The sequence below is a fragment of the Bos mutus genome, chromosome 24 (assembly GCF_027580195.1).
Source record: "Bos mutus isolate GX-2022 chromosome 24, NWIPB_WYAK_1.1, whole genome shotgun sequence".
Taxonomy (NCBI): Eukaryota; Metazoa; Chordata; class Mammalia; order Artiodactyla; family Bovidae; genus Bos; species Bos mutus.
This window is the reverse complement of record NC_091640.1, coordinates 50,680,150-50,696,637: the sequence shown is the minus strand read 5'-3', so window position 1 is coordinate 50,696,637 and position 16,488 is coordinate 50,680,150. Positions and strand designations below refer to the sequence as shown.

The window sequence follows — 16,488 nt, the reverse complement described above, 5'->3', positions numbered from 1 at the left end:
AAAATGCATTTGAATCAGTTCTAATGAGGTGGATGAAACTGGAGCCTATTATACAGAGTAAAGTAAGTCAGAAAGAAAAACACCAATACAGTATATTAACACATATGTATGGAATTTAGAAAGATGGTAACGATGACCTATATGTGAGACAGCAAAAGAGACACAGATGTAAAGAACAGACTTTTGGACTCTGTGGGAGAAGGCAAGAGTGGGATGATTTGCAAGAATAGCATTGAAACATGTATATTACCATATGTGAAATAGATCACCAGTCCAAGTTCGATGCATGAAACCAAGCACTCAAAGCCGGTGCACTGGGACAACCCTGAGGGATGGGAAGGGAGGGAGGTGGGAGGGGGGTTCAGGATGGAGACACATGTACACCCGTGGCTGATTCATGTCAATGGGCAAAAACCACTACAATATTGTAAAGTAATTAGCCTCCAATTAAACTAATAAATTAGACTTCCCTGGTGGCTCAGATGGTAAAGCATCTGCCTACAATGCAGGAGACCTGGGTTCAATCCCCGGGTCGGGAAGATCTCCTGGAGAAGGAAATGGCAACCCACTCCAGTATTCTTGCCTGGAAAATCCCATGGACAGAGGAGCCTGGTATACTGCAGTCCATGGGGTCGCAAGGAGTCAGACATGACTGAGCAACTTCACCTTCACCTTCAAACTAATAAATTAATTTTTTAAAAAAAGAAAGTGCAAGTGTTAGTCACTTCAGTCCTGTCCGACTCTTTGCAACACTATGGCCCGTAGCCCGCCAGGCTCCTCTGTCCATGGGATTCTCTGGGCAAGAATACTGGAGTGGGTTGCCATTTCCTTCTCCAGGGGATCTTCCCCACCCAGGGATCGAACCTGGGTCTCCTCTATTGCAGGCAGATTCTTTACCATCTGAGCCACCAGGGATCTTGATGGAGGGTCAGATAAAGAGAGCAGCTCAGTTCAATCAGGTTGACCCGGGCTGGGGGGTTCTGGTTAGGGGAGGGGATGACAGGTCCCACCTGCAGCCATGCTCTCAGGGCCCATTGGACAAGGCCAGGCAGATGGACAGGGCTGTGCAGGTGGCAACTGAGAACTCTGGGCAGGATGAGTCCTCAGGAAGAATGCCTCCACCCCCTCCCCGTGCCCACGGCCCTCCCACTAATGTGTGTCAGCTGGGCCTGGCCTTTGGCCTGGGTGAAAGTCACAGAAAACAAACCGTGTCCTACTAGCTGGGTCTTCTCCTCCCGCTCAGGTCTCCCCTAGAATTCAGGAAACAGGACTTCAGTGCATTCTTCTGATGCTGATTGAATTCCTTCCTTCCGGGCAGCTTGGTGCCCTCTTGGCACAACGGGAAAAGGAGTAGGAAGGCTTCAAAATAGCACACAACTCGCCAACGGGCCCTGCCAACATGGGCTAACTATTCCAAACCAAAAAATCCAGGTGATACAATTTGTTGCAACTGTCTCTGGCACAGACTCAGGTGAGGCCTGCATTTTTAAGAGCGCACATGTTCACCGGGTAGAATGGAAAGAAACCAGTGCAAATGCTGCTACAGGCTCTGGGGTCATCGCAGCGTGTGGTTTCAAGTCAGACTGCAACCCCCTTTGGTGTCCAAGGAAAATGTGGCTGTCACCCACTCCTGGCCTCAGGTCCCCTCAGGTGACGTGTGGTCATCGGGTACCATTGGAATCAGCTGTTTCTGGGAACTGGAAACTATGACAGCCATAAAAGGAAGCCTCTTCCTGGGGCTGTTCTTCAAGGCGTGTTGGGCAGCTTCTAGAGATGGCTGTCACAGGCCAGTCTCCTGGTTGCAAACAGTGTACTGGAGACACATGTTCCTCATGAATAATCTCTCCTGAGACTTTTGAGAGGGCCAGTGTCATGAATACAGAACACTTATTTACAAAGAACAGTTTTTAATCACTTTATTAGTTACTCTGTCTGTTATAACAAGAGAATAGTGAGCCATCCTGGACTAGGTTGCCGGACCGTCCACTAGATTCACTCCATAGCAAGTGAGTAACTCAGATCTGTGCCCCTGCAAAATGGCAAATACACCAGTTGAGGACCAGTTGAGGACCTTCCAGGAATGGCTACAAGGCCAGCTGTACAAATGCCAAGGATCTACAACAGTCTTGTCATCAAACCAAGGGTCTCAATCTGGGATGAGAATAGTGTGGCTACATCTGCACACAATCTGCCTGCAATGCAGGAGGCGCGGGTGCAATCCCTGGGTCAGGAAGATGCCCCTGGAGGAGGAAACGGCAACCCGTTCAGTATTTTTGTCTGGGAAATATCATGGATGGAGGAGCTTGGTGGGCTATAACTCAAAGGGCTGCAAAAGAATCGGACCTGACTTAGCAACTTAACAACACCTGCACACACCTTCGCTCCCCTTGCCTTGGAGGGAAGCAATGTACCTTCTCAGGATGCACCGGAATTGGCCAATCTTCGTATTTGAGTGACGCCCTCGAAACATTTCACAGCTATTACCTTCCTGCGTGAGGTGGAGAGGGCAGATCTTGGATGGATGAGAAAAGCACCAGAACGTGAAAAGCCTTTTTGCTCAAAATCACATAATTAGGAGTTAGCTGGAGCTGGAATTAGAAGTTCCAGTCTGCTGTCTGACACCCTGCTGCCTCTGCCTTTGTGTTGTGTGGAAGTGTTAGTCTCCCAGTCGTGTCTGACTCTCTGCACCTGGCTCTAATCCCCTGACACACCCTCCCCTGGAAAGTTCAGCCACAGGAAGCCACCTGTCAGAGAGATGCCTAAATTCCATCATTAGCGCTTCATTTCTTTTGCTTAAGGCATGAGTGTGAATTAAAGTGCAAATGCTCCCGGAAGGAAGGGGTCTCAGGTATCATCAAACACTTTCTGTGAAAGGGCCAGAGTATAAATATTTTAGGTTTTGCAAGCCACACAGTCTTGGTCACAACTTTTCCACTCTGCCACAGCAGCACAGAAAGTGGCTGCAGACTACAGAACAAATGAACAAATTACTATTTATGGACACTGATGTTTGAATTTCATAGGATTATCACATGTCAGAGGACGTTATTCTTCTTTTGAGAAGCATTTTACACTGTTTAAAAATGTGAAAACCATTCTTAGCTCACAAGCATGCAAAAAATAGAGCCAGACCTTTGGTCTAAGGTGTCCCCCAGTCAGGGCTGTGCTTTGTGGGTCAAGGTTCTGCAGAAAGGATTGAGGGCTAGGGGGGCGGGTAGTGAGCAGGAGACCCCCGAGTGCCTCAGGCAGGGAAGGGGGAGGTGTGGACAGGCCGCCGCCGTCTGCAGTCCTGGTGCAGCCCCTGGGCCCATCTAGAAGGAGGCGGCTGCCCACCAGGCTGGCTGAGCAAGCCCTGCATCTTGATCACCGCTGAAGCTGCGGGCAGCTGACGAGAGTGGTGGTTTTGATGCTGGGGTTGGCTGGCCACCGAGGGGGAGCTGGCTGTTCCTGTCTCTGGCGCACAGCTGCACAGATACTTGGGTTTTTTTCCCTCTCCCCACATCCACCTGTAGGATCCGTGCCCCACCACGAGGAGGCTGAAAGGTCAGATTGCTTCATGGTACTGTTACATTTGAGGGCTTTTGTTACTGATTAAAAAATAATAATAATACAGAAGTCCATCGGAGATCACTGCTGTGGGCTGACACTCTGTCCTGCCACCTGGTAGACATTAACTATGAGATGCCATCGTCCTGCAAGCGCTTCCTCTTACAATCCCATCTGGTTCTCCTAAGTGGAACGAACAACGAGATGTAATTACCACCATTTTACAGATGGAAACGCTGAGGCCCAGAGCTCTAAACTGACGTTCCCCAGGCAGAGCAGGGGCGCATGGTTTGCATCCAGGTCTGAGTCCAAAGCCCTGACCCAGTTTCCAGGATGACTTGAGGAGGGATTCGTGCAGACCGGCAGCCTCACCCTGACCCAGAGCAAGGAGGTGCCATTCCAGCCTCCTTGAGTACAGCCTCCAGCCTCGGCCTGCCTCTCACTTGGGCCCCTCTGTGGTTCTTCTGTGGCCTGGGCGCTTCCATCCACCTAGAGGGCCCGCTGCCTGCCTCGACCCCACCCCACCCCACCCAGCACCACAGTCTCCAGGGAGGCCCACGAGAGCCCCAAGACCTGTCTGCCATAGATCCCTTTCACTGCATTTTCTTCTTATATGTTTACTATTTTATTGCCTGACATGCAACCAGCGCTCAATATTGATTTGTGCATGGAGGAGTGAATGAGTTAATACCTCTTACCTTCAGATACCCCAGGAACACCAGGATAAGATTCTCCATGATTAGCTCTCAGTGGAATGATCCACAGGAATTTTCTTTAATTTACTTATTTTGGATCAGCACATAATAAGTATTCAAGGGAGCGGTAGAAAGACCCGGCACTTCACACACATTCGCTTCATCCCCATGGCCATCCGCACTATGCACCCTCATCACCCCACTTCACAGATCAAGGAACTGAGGCTCAGCGTGGGGCCCGAGGGTCTAGACCCTGGTCTCACTGTCTGTCTCCACACTGGTGATTCTGGGCACCAAGCGTGTAGGTTAAGGAGGTTCCATAATCCACCCTGAAGTTCAGGCCCCAAGAGGAAGAGGGCTGGGGAAGGGAGGATCCCGGGGTCCCCATGACCCCATTCCTCTCAGCCCCCCTACCCCCTCACCCAAGCAGGGCAGCACCTGCACAGGTGTGCCAGGGCTGGGCAGGAGCCCAGGGCAGCCTGTTCCCTTCCTTACAGCCTGGGTACCTGAGGCTGGGATGTTAACACTTCTCACTGGCAGCCCATGTAGATGGGTGCAGAAAAGTGACAGCACAGTGAGCTTCCCTCACAAGCAAATGGCATGACTGGGGTCCAGTGTCAAAGACCCTGACTCCTGACTGCCCAGCCTGTGCTAGAAATCCTGCCCTGGGTGTGTGACTGCTTCCGACTTCCAAGCATAGAGAAATGGTGTGGGGGAAAAAAATGTGGGGGAGAAAAAAGAAAAGAAAGCTGGATGTGAGTATGAGCGGGAGGGGGCAGGTGCTGGGCAGAGGGCTGGGAGGGCTCCACCTTGGGCCGGCCATGGCCGCGGGTGCAGGACCAGCCTCCTGTCCCTGACCCTAGTGCTAACTAAGGGTGTGCAGGGGACACGGAGCAGCGAGTGGCCCGCCCCCCGGCCCCCGGCCCCAGCCCCCAGGCCCCCTTCTCCCCGCTCCCCCACACTGTCGGGCGCTCCCTCCTCCCGTCCCCCACTCCCTGCCGCCTCCGCCCTGGCCCCTGCCCCGGCCCCCTCCTCATGGGTCAGCTCAGCCCCTCGGGACTCACCAGCCCCCTCCTCACAGGTCAGCTTGGCTCATCGAGACCCGCCGGCCCCTCCTCACGGGTCACCTCAGCCCCTCGGGACTCACCAGCCCCCTCCTCACAGGTCAGCTTGGCTCATCGAGACCCGCCGGCCCCTCCTCACGGGTCACCTCAGCCCCTCGGGACTCACCAGCCCCCTCCTCACAGGTCAGCTCGGCCCATCGAGCCTTCAGCCAGCGAGACCCACCGTTCTGAGAAGGCAGCCGCAGAAGGAGGTAGGTAGGATGTTTGGGTCCTGTGAAGATCTGAGGTCAAAAGCTAGTGCGAGGCCTCACGGAACCCATCACGTCTCTCTGACAGCAAAGCCCCCAGGCCGGGTCCTCAGGATGAGGCCAGTAGGTGGGCTACAGGGCCCTGCTCCCCCAGGGCCCCAGGCAGCCAGGCGGTCCTCCCCCACTGTTCTTGCCCAGGTCCTCCCCTCCTAGGGTGTGCTCAGTTGCTCAGTTGTGTCCAACTCTCTGCGACCCCATGGACTGTAGCCCGCCAGGCTCCTCTGTCCATGGGGATTCTCCAGGCAAGAATACTGGAGTGGGTTGCCATTTCCTTTCTCCAGGAGAACTCCCTGACCCAGGGATTGAACCCGCATCTCCTGCATTGGCAGAATTATTTACCGTGGCACCCCCTGGAAAGCCCTTTCTAGAGGCAGCTCCAAAACCTCAGGCGAGGGGATTCTCCTCTGAGGGGGACGTCTGGGCAGTCGGGGGTGTGGCGGGGGAACGGGGGTGTCACTGGTCTTCGGTGGGCCTTCAGAATGTGTCCCGTCAGGTGGTGGTCATTTCTACAGAACAGAGGGCCCCAGGCCAGGGGCATCATGTGGGAACCTGTAAATTCTCACATCCCACCCCAGACCTCCCCAACCAGACCTTCTGGGGTCTGTGTCTTTTCAAGCCACCCTGTGACTCTGAGGCTCGTGAAGTCTGAGGTCAGCTGTCCTCAAACTCCTGTGTGACCCACTCTTCCCTGGGGGCAAAAAGCTGTTTACAAGTTCTGATTGCCTTATTTTATCAATGATGGTGAGGTACTGTTCTATCATATTATGTACAAAGTTAAGCATCCAAAAAAGACTATGAAGGATGAGTGTGCTCAGTTGAAATTACAGCTGAAATTAACAGAATCTCGTGATGCAATATACACTGCAGGCAACATTCTCCATGAACCGTTACGGATGTAAAGTCTTTTAGTCTTCTGGATAATTTCAGTTTTGTCCAGCTGTTGGTCAGATCTGCTTAAAGCACGTGGCTGACCATGAACTCCTCCAGGGCTTGGGGATGGGTCAGCTCAACTCTGCCCCCCGGAGCTGTTCCCTGTGATTTCCATGTTAGTGTCAGCTCCAGTCCAAGGTTCCTTTCAACAATGTTTAAAAGGGCTTAGCCACTCAGTCGTGTCTGACTCTTTGCGACCCCATGGACTATAGCTCCTCTGTCCATGGGGATTCTCCAGGCCAGAATACTGGAGTGGGTCGCCATGCCCTCCTCCAGGGGATCTTCCCAACCCAGGGATCGAACCCGGGTCTCTGGCATTGCAGGCAGATTCTTTACCATCTAAGCCACCAGGGAAGCCCCAGAATACTGGAGTGGGTAGCCTATCCCTTCTCCAGGGGAACTTTCCGACCCAGGAATCAAACTGGGGTCTCCTGCATTACAGGCGGGTTCTTCATCAGCTGAGCTGCCCGGAAAGAGGCCACATGTTATTTTCATGAGAGTTTGTTTACTCCAAAAGAAATAACAGGATCTCTCAGTTCCCCTTGGTGGACACATGTAAGTTACAATGTGCTGAGTTACCCCCTTCCCACACAGGGCCCCCTCCTCCCTCCTCCAGGACCTCCTCCCTGCCCCCAATGACAACCCAGGAGGCCACAGTTCATCAGCACTCAGCCTTCCTACTGTTGCCAAACTTTCTCTTTCGCTTTTGACGTAAACCATCAGTCCAAATAAGAGGGACCGTTCTTTTCTTTCCTCCACCCCATAAATCATTTTCCACGCCCTCTGGAGTGCATGTACCCCACTTTGGAGACCCCAGACTGAATATACCAGTCTCCACTTCCCCCCAAAGACTGTGGATGCCCCTAACGAGGCATCGTCTGTCAAGAGAGCCTGCCAGGAGCTGCCCAGGCCCCCAAGGGCAGGTCGGTCGGGTGGTCTCAGGGCCACACACCCCCTTCCCTCCAGCACCCTGTTACCCTCCCGGAGCCGGGAGTCTCCCCGGGACCAGCCTGGCTAGACCGGTTGCTGGCCAGCCTGGTTGGGCACCGCTTTCCCCAGAGGGACTACCGCCCAAAGCAGGGGAGACACAAAGGAGGGGCCGCTGCCCCCGCCCACCACGGCCCCGCTGTGGCATTTCTGAAATCTCATTTCCTGTCACAACTCGGAGGCAGGTGTTTCTGTTTTTAAATCCTTCTCCAGTTGCTATTCTGGTCTGTGTGAGTCGCTCGTTTTTGGTTTTGTTTTTTTTCAGGGACCGAAGTGCTACTTTTTCCCCCTGGGGGAGGCACAGTGAGCAGCCAGCCCCCCACCTTCAACCACCCACCCCCCGGCAGGGTCAGTTGTGTGGAGAAAGCCTCTCCCAGGGACCTGAGGACCCTCCAGGGAGTGCTGGGGGCCCAGCGGAGCGGAGCGGGAGCCAGTCCGACCGGGGTGGTTAAGAGCCATTTGCGTTTTGGTTGAATTTCAGATGTGCAAGCCGTCTGGCTCCAGCCAGGGAAGGCAAAACAAAAACAAGCCGGGCCTGCACCTTAGGGGGAAGCTGGGTCCCACAGGACTCGAGAGTAGCTGGGGACAGTGGCAAGAGAGCTTCTCACATGACATCCAGATCCTCAAATCCAGGAGTTTTCAAACTGGGGTCTGCAAACGACCCGAGAAGCACCCGCCCCATTCAGGGGTTTCCATGACCCCCACTATGAGAATTTTGACTTTCATCTGGATGAAAATCTTAAAAATTAATGTCAACATGTTCCATGTCACATGAAAGATGATTTCATGGCTAAATATTTCTGGAGACTTCAGGACCAATTACTATTTCTAAAAAGAACAGAGAGGCTTTTCCTCATGAACATCATGGCATCCTACCCAAGGGAAAGGTGTGTGGTGAAGACTTCACCTTCCAATGCAGGGGGTAACAGGTTCGATCCCTGGTCGGGAAGCTAAGATCCCAAGGCCCAAAAACCAACACTTAAAACAGAAGTAATACTGTTACAAATTCAATAAAGACTTCAAAAAAAAAAGTGAGCTAAGAGGAATTTCAGCGGCAGCCTCATAGGGACTTTCTGTATTTCATTTGCATGCTGGCTTGGGTTTGAGAGTCATGTAAGAGCTCTTAAGCATACAGAGTTTAAATAATTCTGTGTCCACACTTATTTAAGTAATATTATAAGCAAAATCATTTAAATCAGCCCTGGGGGAGCGTAAGACTTTTGGTTTCATTTGTTTGAAAGAAGTTTGTACCTGACTCAGAATTTAAAATCACCACTTTGGCGTTCGAATCAGATATCCAGAATTACCTAAAGCAAGGGTTTATGCTGGGAGAATTCCGGAACAGTCTCTTAGGGTTTAGGACCGACCAAGAAAATGAGCCTGCAGGAGGTATGTGATCACCTGTGCGTTTCCTGGGTTTAAGCAGGAGCTGTTTATTGCCATCATCGTTACTCAAGCCTGAAATCTTAGTTTCTAGCGCTTTGTGGTTAATGAGTAAAGAGTGAATTTTGTGTGTATGTTGTTGCCAAATGAAGCATGTGCAATGCGATTTGAACACTCACAAATCTCTGGAGAGCAGTTGCAGGCAGGTGAGGTCACCACCCAGGGGTGAAGCCAGCGCCTTGCCTCCGCCCTGGGAACTGAAACCTCAAGGGCTCCCTCCGCCTTCTCCACTGCTGGGTCGAGGGTTACCAGGTCAGGTCTGGTTGTCAGGGCCAGGAGAGCCAGGGCCACAGCTTGGTTCGGTTCATTCTCAGACTTCCCAAGGGTCCCGGGGTTCACAAGAGCAAAACGAGAAATGCAGCTGTGCAGGGGGTGCTCACGAAGGAGCCCACGAGGCAGCGTGTCACCCCCACTGCGGTGTGGCAACCCCAAGGGCGTCCAACCAGCGGCCCTGCTGGTGCTCCCCACACAGCCAGGATCTCAGATCCCAGGTCCCCTGGGGTCGGAAACTCCAGCGATCGGGGCTCTTGGCCCCTGAGACAAGAACTTGATAGAATCTCCTCACTGGGAAGCGGGTGGTTGGTAAAGGAAGATGAAATAAGTAGAGGGAAGGAAGCCCAGGACCGCAGGACCAGGTAGGGGTGGGGTGTTTCCCAGGAGGACAGAGGTTCTCAGCATCACCTTCCCATCAACCAAGAGAGGCTGTGACCCCAAGAATATTTGTTGGCTAAGGCCGCCATATCAAAGACCCACAGCCTGGGGGCTTGTTAGGAATTTGTTCCCAGTCCTGGGGGCTGGAAGTCCAAGATCGAGGCGTGGGCAGGTTTGGGTCTGAGGCCCCTCCCCTTGGCTTGCAGGTGGCTGTCAGCTTGCCTTTCCTCTGTGCATCTGCATCTCTGCTGTCTCTCCACCTTCTCATACGGACCCCAGTCCTACTGGATGAGGGACCACCCATCTGACCCCGTTCACTTAATTACACCTTATCTCCAAATATAATCGCATTCTCGGGTATTGGAGTTCAGACTTCAACATACAAACTTTGGGGGGACACCATTCAGTTCGTGGGCTTCCCAGATGGTGCTAGTAGTAAAGAACCCTCCTGACAAGGCAGGAGATGTAAGAGACACAGCTTCGATCCCTGGGTTGGGAAGATGCCCTGGAGGAGGGCATGGCAACCCGCTCCAGTATTCTTGCCTGGGAAATCCCACGGACAGTGGAGCCTGGCGGGCTTCAGTCCATAGGGTCGCAAAGCTTTGGACACGATTCAAGTGACTTAGCATGGACAGATTCAGTTCACACCACCAGGAAATGGCTTTGTGTGAGGTGTGGAGTCAGACCCGAGCTGTGCCCTTGCCAGCAAGAGTCCTGCAGAGCGCCCAGCTTCATTCAGTCCCGAGAAGATGATGCCAGAGCTCCAGGAATGGCCAGTCCCTCACCTTGCCTCAGCCCCGGCAAGGACGGCCTGACTCTCACCCTCGGCCCAGGTCTTTTAACATGCGCTGAGCGCTCGCTGTTTCCATCTTTGTGAAAGTGGAACAAAGAGTCTATTTTCGTAGTGACCTGTAGAGGCCAGGGAGGCCCCCGTGGCACCGGGCCCTGGGCTCTGAGCCCAAATCTGCTCAGGAGCGCGCCGGCCACCTCGGGTGCCCTTTTGGATTGTGTTTATTCAGGGAGATAAGCATTACGTGCAGCTCCCAGGACCAGCAGACACACACCCCCGCCCCGGAACAGCGTCCCCTGCTGGGCCTGTGAGTCACCTTTCCCAGACACCACAGGTGTCTAAAGCTGCTCTGCAGCCAGTGTGCTGTGTGCTTAGTCAATCAGTCATGTCCGACTCTTGTGACCCCCATGGACTTTAGCCCCGCCAGCCTCCTCTGACCATGGGATTCGCCCAGGCAAGAATCCTGGGGTGGACTGCCATGCCCTCCTCTCTATAGGCAACAGATGCCCTCATACTTGCCCAGTGGGTCTTCCTTGAGTACAGTATACTTAACAGCACCACCTCCATGGCCGTGAAGGACAAAACATGTAAATCAGACCAGTTGTTTCATCAAGGACAACTAGAAAAGCAGGATTAGATATAAAAATCAATGAAGGCATCAGAGAGCTAACATGAGAGTGAAAAATTACTGGGCCAAGAGCTCACGGAGACCAGAAACTCCCTGGGTGAGAGGCGTCCAGAGCCTGGGTGCATCTGCTGATCCACAGAGAGCAGATGAGAGACTGAACAAAGCTTTTCAAAACGTATAGGCTGTTGGGTGGGCCACCCTGGTGGCTCAGACAGTAAAGAAACTGCCTGTAGTGCAGGAGACCCAGGCTCAATCCCTGTGCCGGGGGATCCCCTGGAGGAGGGCATGGCAACCCACTCCAGGATTCTTGCCTGGAGAATCCCATGGACAGAGGAATGTGGTGGGCTACAGTCCATGGGGTCACACAGAGTGGGACAGGACTGGAGCGACTTGAACAGCACAGAACAAACTGAAGAGCAGGGATCCATAAAAATAGTGAGTCTCAGAAACGGAATAACTGGAATTAAGGTTTTTCTAAGGTGTTTATATTGTCTAAAAAAGGTAAAAGTACTAATTTCTTTTAGAATTTGATAACGCAAAAAAGGTATTGTAATCTCTAAGTTTGACCACTAAAAACCATGTATTATTTTAAAGAACTATACCAAACTAAGAAACGAACAAAAAAATAATAATTTATAAAAAACTAAAGAAGGCAAGAAAGTCAAAGGAAACAGAGACTAACTGGGACAAAGCAAGAGCAAATAATAACATTTAAGCCCAAGTGAATTAGTAATTATATTAAATGGAAATGGACTAAATGCTCCAATTAAAAGGTAGTCTGACTTGATAAAAACAAAACCCAGTTAAAAGCTGCTAATAAGAAGCACACCTAAAATAAAAAATACAGAAAGGTTAAAAGTTAAAGTACTATAAAAGATAGAGCAATCAAAAAACCTAAAGAAAGTCAGAGTACCCATATTAATATCGGAAAAAACAGATTTAAAATCAAGTGACCCAGTGTTTCATAATAATAAAAATGCTGACTCACCAGAAAGATCTATCAGTAACAAATCTAAATTTGTATGTATATGATAAAATAGCCTCACAATGTAGAAAGAAAATTTGACAAGTTAAAAAAAAAAAAAAAGGCAAATCCAAAATTGTAACTACAGTTAGGAGATGGTAACATATTTCTCCCAAAAATTTTGGAGAAGTCTGAAAGGAATTAAAAGGATAACCACTTAAGTGACCCCAAAAAACCAATACCAAGACATATTCTAGTAAAATATTGGACTTTAAAAGTAGAAAGGAGAAAATAAAAGGAGTATAATATGTATTAACTATTTGTCGTTGTTGTTCAGTTGCTAAGTTGTGTCCAACTGTTTGCTACCCCATAGATGGTAACACACCAGGCTCCTCTGTCCTCCACTGTCTCCCAGAGTTTGCTCAAATTCATGTCTATTGAGTCAGGCCAATGATGCTATCTTGTCATATGGGATGGAAAAGAAGCTACAAAGACTCAGGAGCTTAGTAGAATTCCAAATGGCCAAATATAGGACAATGTGAGCATTCAGGATAATTAATGGATGAAACACATCAACTAGATTTTATTCTCTGAATAGCACTAATCTGATTTATACCTAAATGGTCTAGTGGTTTTCCCTACTTTCTTCCATTTAAGTCTGAATTTGGTAATCAGGAGTTCATGATCTGAGCCACAGTCAGCTCCCGGTCTTGTTTTTGTTGACTGTATAGAGCTTCTCCATCTTTGGCTGCAAAGAATGTAATCAATCTGATTTCGGTGTTGACCATCTGGTGATGTCCATGTGTAGAGTCTTCTCTTGTGTTGTTGGAAGAGGGTGTTTGCTATGACCAGTGCATTCTCTTGGCAAAACTCTATTAGTCTGTGCCCCGCTTCATTCCGTATTCCAAGGCCAAATTTGCCTGTTACTCCAGGTGTTTCTTGATTTCCTACTTTTGCATTCCAGTCCCCTATAATGAAAAGGACATCTTTGTTGGGTGTTCGTTCTAAAAGGTCTTGTAGGTCTTCATAGAACCATTCAACTTCAGCTTCTTCAGCGTTACTGGTTGGGGCATAGACTTGGATTACTGTGATATTGAATGGTTTGCCTTGGAAACGAACAGAGATCATTCTGTTGTTTTTGAGATTGCATCCAAGTACTGCATTTCGGACTCTTTTGTTAGAAATGCAAAAAAGCAAAATGGCTGTCTGGGGAGGCCTTACAAATAGCTGTGAAAAGAAGAGAAGCGAAAAGCAAAGGAGAAAAGGAAAGATATAAGCATCTGAATGCAGAGTTCCAAAGAATAGCAAGAAGAAATAAGAAAGCCTTCCTCAGTGATCAATGCAAAGAAATAGAGGAAAACAACAGAATGGGAAAGACTAGAGATCTCTTCAAGAAAATTAGAGATACCAAGGGAACATTTCATGCAAAGATGGGCTCGATAAAGGACAGAAATGGTATGGACCTAACAGAAGCAGAAGATATTAAGAAGAGGTGGCAAGAATACACAGAAGAATTATACAAAAAAAGATCTTCACGACCCAGATAATCATGATGGTGTGATCACTGACTTAGAGCCAGACATCCTGGAATGTGAAGTCAAGTGGGCCTTAGGAAGCATCACTATGAACAAAGCTAGTAGAGGTGATGGAATTCCAGTTGAAAGATGATGCTGTGAAAGTGCTGCACTCAATATGCCAGCAAATTTGGAAAACTCAGCAGTGGCCACAGGACTGGAAAAGGTCAGTTTTCATTCCAATCCCAAGAAAAGGCAATGCCAAAGAATGCTCAAACTACCACACAATTGCACTCATCTCACATGCTAGTAAAGTAATGCTCAAAATTCTCCAAGCCAGGCTTCAGCAATATGTGAACCGTGAACTTCCAGAAGTTCAAGCTGGTTTTAGAAAAGGCAGAGGAACCAGAGACCAAATTGCCAACATCTGCTGGATCATGGAAAAAGTAAGAGAGTTCCAGAAAAACATCTATTTCTGCTTTATTGACTATGCCAAAGCCTTTGTGTGGATCACAATAAACTGTGGAAAATTCTGAAAGAGATGGGAATACCAGACCACCTGACCTGCCTCTTGAGAAATCTGTATGCAGGTCAGGAAGCAACAGTTAGAACTGGACATGGAACAACAGACTGGTTCCAAATCAAGAAAGGAGTACGTCAAGGCTGTATATTGTCACCCTGCTTATTTAACTTCTATGCAGAGTACATCATGAGAAACACTGGACTGGAAGAAGCACAAGCTGGAATCAAGATTGCCAGGAGAAATATCAATAACCTCAGATATGCAGATGACACCACCCTTATGGCAGTAAGTGAAGAAGAACTAAAAGCCTCTTGATGAAAGTGAAAGTGGAGAGTGAAAAAGTTGGCTTAAAGTTCAGCATTCAGAAAACGAAGATCATGGCATCCGGTCCCATCATTTCATGGGAAATTGATGGAGAAACAGTGGAAACAGTGTCAGACTTTATTTTGGGGGGCTCCAAAATCACTGCAGATGGTGACTGCAGCCATGAGATTAAAAGACGCTTACTCCTTGGAAGGAAAGTTATGACCAACCTAGATAGCATATTCAAAAGCAGAGACATTACTTTGCCAACAAAGGTCCGTCTAGTCAAGGGTCTGGTTTTTCCTGTGGTCATGTATGGATGTGAGAGTTGGACTGTGAAGAAGGCTGAGTGCCGAAGAATTGATGCTTTTGAACTGTGGTGTTGGAGAAGACTCCTGAGAGTCCCTTGGACTGCAAGGAGATCCAACCAGTCCATTCTGAAGGAGATCAGCCCTGGGATTTCTTTGGAGGGAATGATGCTGAAGCTGAAACTCCAGTACTTTGGCCACCTCATGCGAAGAGTTGACTCATTGGAAAAGACTCTGATGCTGGGAGGGATTGGGGGCAGGAGGAGAAGGGGCCGACAGAGGATGAGATGGCTGGATGGCATCTCTGACTTGATGGACGTGAGTCTGGGTGAACTCTGGGAGTTGGTGATGGACAGAGAGGCCTGGCGTGCTGCGATTCATGGGGTTGCAAAGAGTCAGACACAACTGAGTGACTGAACTGAACTGAGCACTAATTTATATACACAAATGAGCAACCCCAATATGTGGGGAGCTCTTAATGAGCAAGTCCACATGAGGCACCAGTGAGAAGGAGTTTTTGGAAACGGAAACCTTAGCCTAGACCCCTCCCTAACTGTTAGGGGAGGAGTGGGTGCAAGGGAGTAGCAGGAATTAGGAGATTTAAGGAAAAGGTCCTGCCCAGGGACAAGATATACTTTCTGGTTTGGGGGGCTCTGCCTGCTCGCCATGTTCTATTAGTTTGTTTGTTTTATAATATGTTGAGCTGATTCAAAGGGCTCTGAGTTCAGCTGGGGATTATGTTTGTGAATAACGATCTAACAATTCCTCACTGACAGGTGAATCTTAAACAGACACTACTGGCAGTAGAATTAGAGAGGATGGGTGACTGGAGTGGAAAGACTCTGGACTCAGACAATTCAGGTTCACATCCTGCTCTGTGGGACCTCGGAGAAGTGCATTCCTCTCTTCTGCATCATCAGCAGGTTGGCAAAGCAAGACTTGGAGGTTTGCATTGAAGGTCCAGGTGAACAGGAAAGCAGGCCCCTGAGAGAGGACTGCCAAGTTTCCAAGAAGCTGGCAGCGGGCAGGGGAAGGCCAGAGGCCATGGGGACCCAGCAGAGGAGGAGAAGAAAGGCCAAAGAACCAAAAGCTCCAAGAAACAAGAAAGCAGCAGATAGGGCTTCCTGCCTCTCGAAAGGGGGCGTCTCTTTGCCCCGGGCTCCCACTGGGAGCCAAGATAATCTTGTGGCTGGCAAGTCACAAGCCCTCCCCACTCCACCCAACTCCCCACTCCACCTACTTCCCCACTTTGATCTTCCTCAGCCTCTAAAGAAGGAGGCCGCAATGAATTCTGTGTTCCTGTGATGGATCTAAGTATTCCAAGAAAATTCCAATTTAATTAGCTCTAAATTATCATCCAGCTGGGCATTGTCTGCCTTTATTGAAATCTGGACCTGGAAGCCTGCTCATCCAGATGGATGCTTGCACAGTCCGATGAATCCAGCTCTCACGCTGGCTTCATTCTCCAAAGTGAGTGACAATAAAGAGTTTTGTGTACTCATCGGCAAGAAGGCCTGGGAGGAGAGGGAAGGTGTATGCTTGACCAGAAACCCTGAAGACACACAGGGCGGTTGTACACAATCCCTTCAGTCTGGCATCTCCTTTCCCATTCCTTTTTCTTCTTTTTTAAACTGGAAAGTCTGATTTTGAATTTGTGGTTTGAGTCCTGGCTATGCTGCCAGGCAGGAACTCTGGCCACCACAGGCTTCTGCTTCCTAATCTCTCTAGAGGGTCTGAAAGGCTGTATCATGGAGGAGAGAGGCAAGACAGTGTTAGAAAGCATTTTGTAAACTCAAAAAGTGTTAGACATTCTTAGTTCACATATCAGACTTTA

The 16,488-nt window shown here is 49.6% G+C and overlaps 1 non-coding gene across 1 annotated transcript; it reads left to right on the top strand.

Moving 5' to 3' along the window:
* The first annotated feature begins 467 nt into the window (after window positions 1-467).
* TRNAC-ACA (transfer RNA cysteine (anticodon ACA)) lies at window positions 468-539 on the top strand. Its single transcript has one exon. It is a non-coding gene; the product is annotated as a tRNA-Cys (tRNA).
* The last annotated feature ends 15,949 nt before the right edge of the window (window positions 540-16,488 follow it).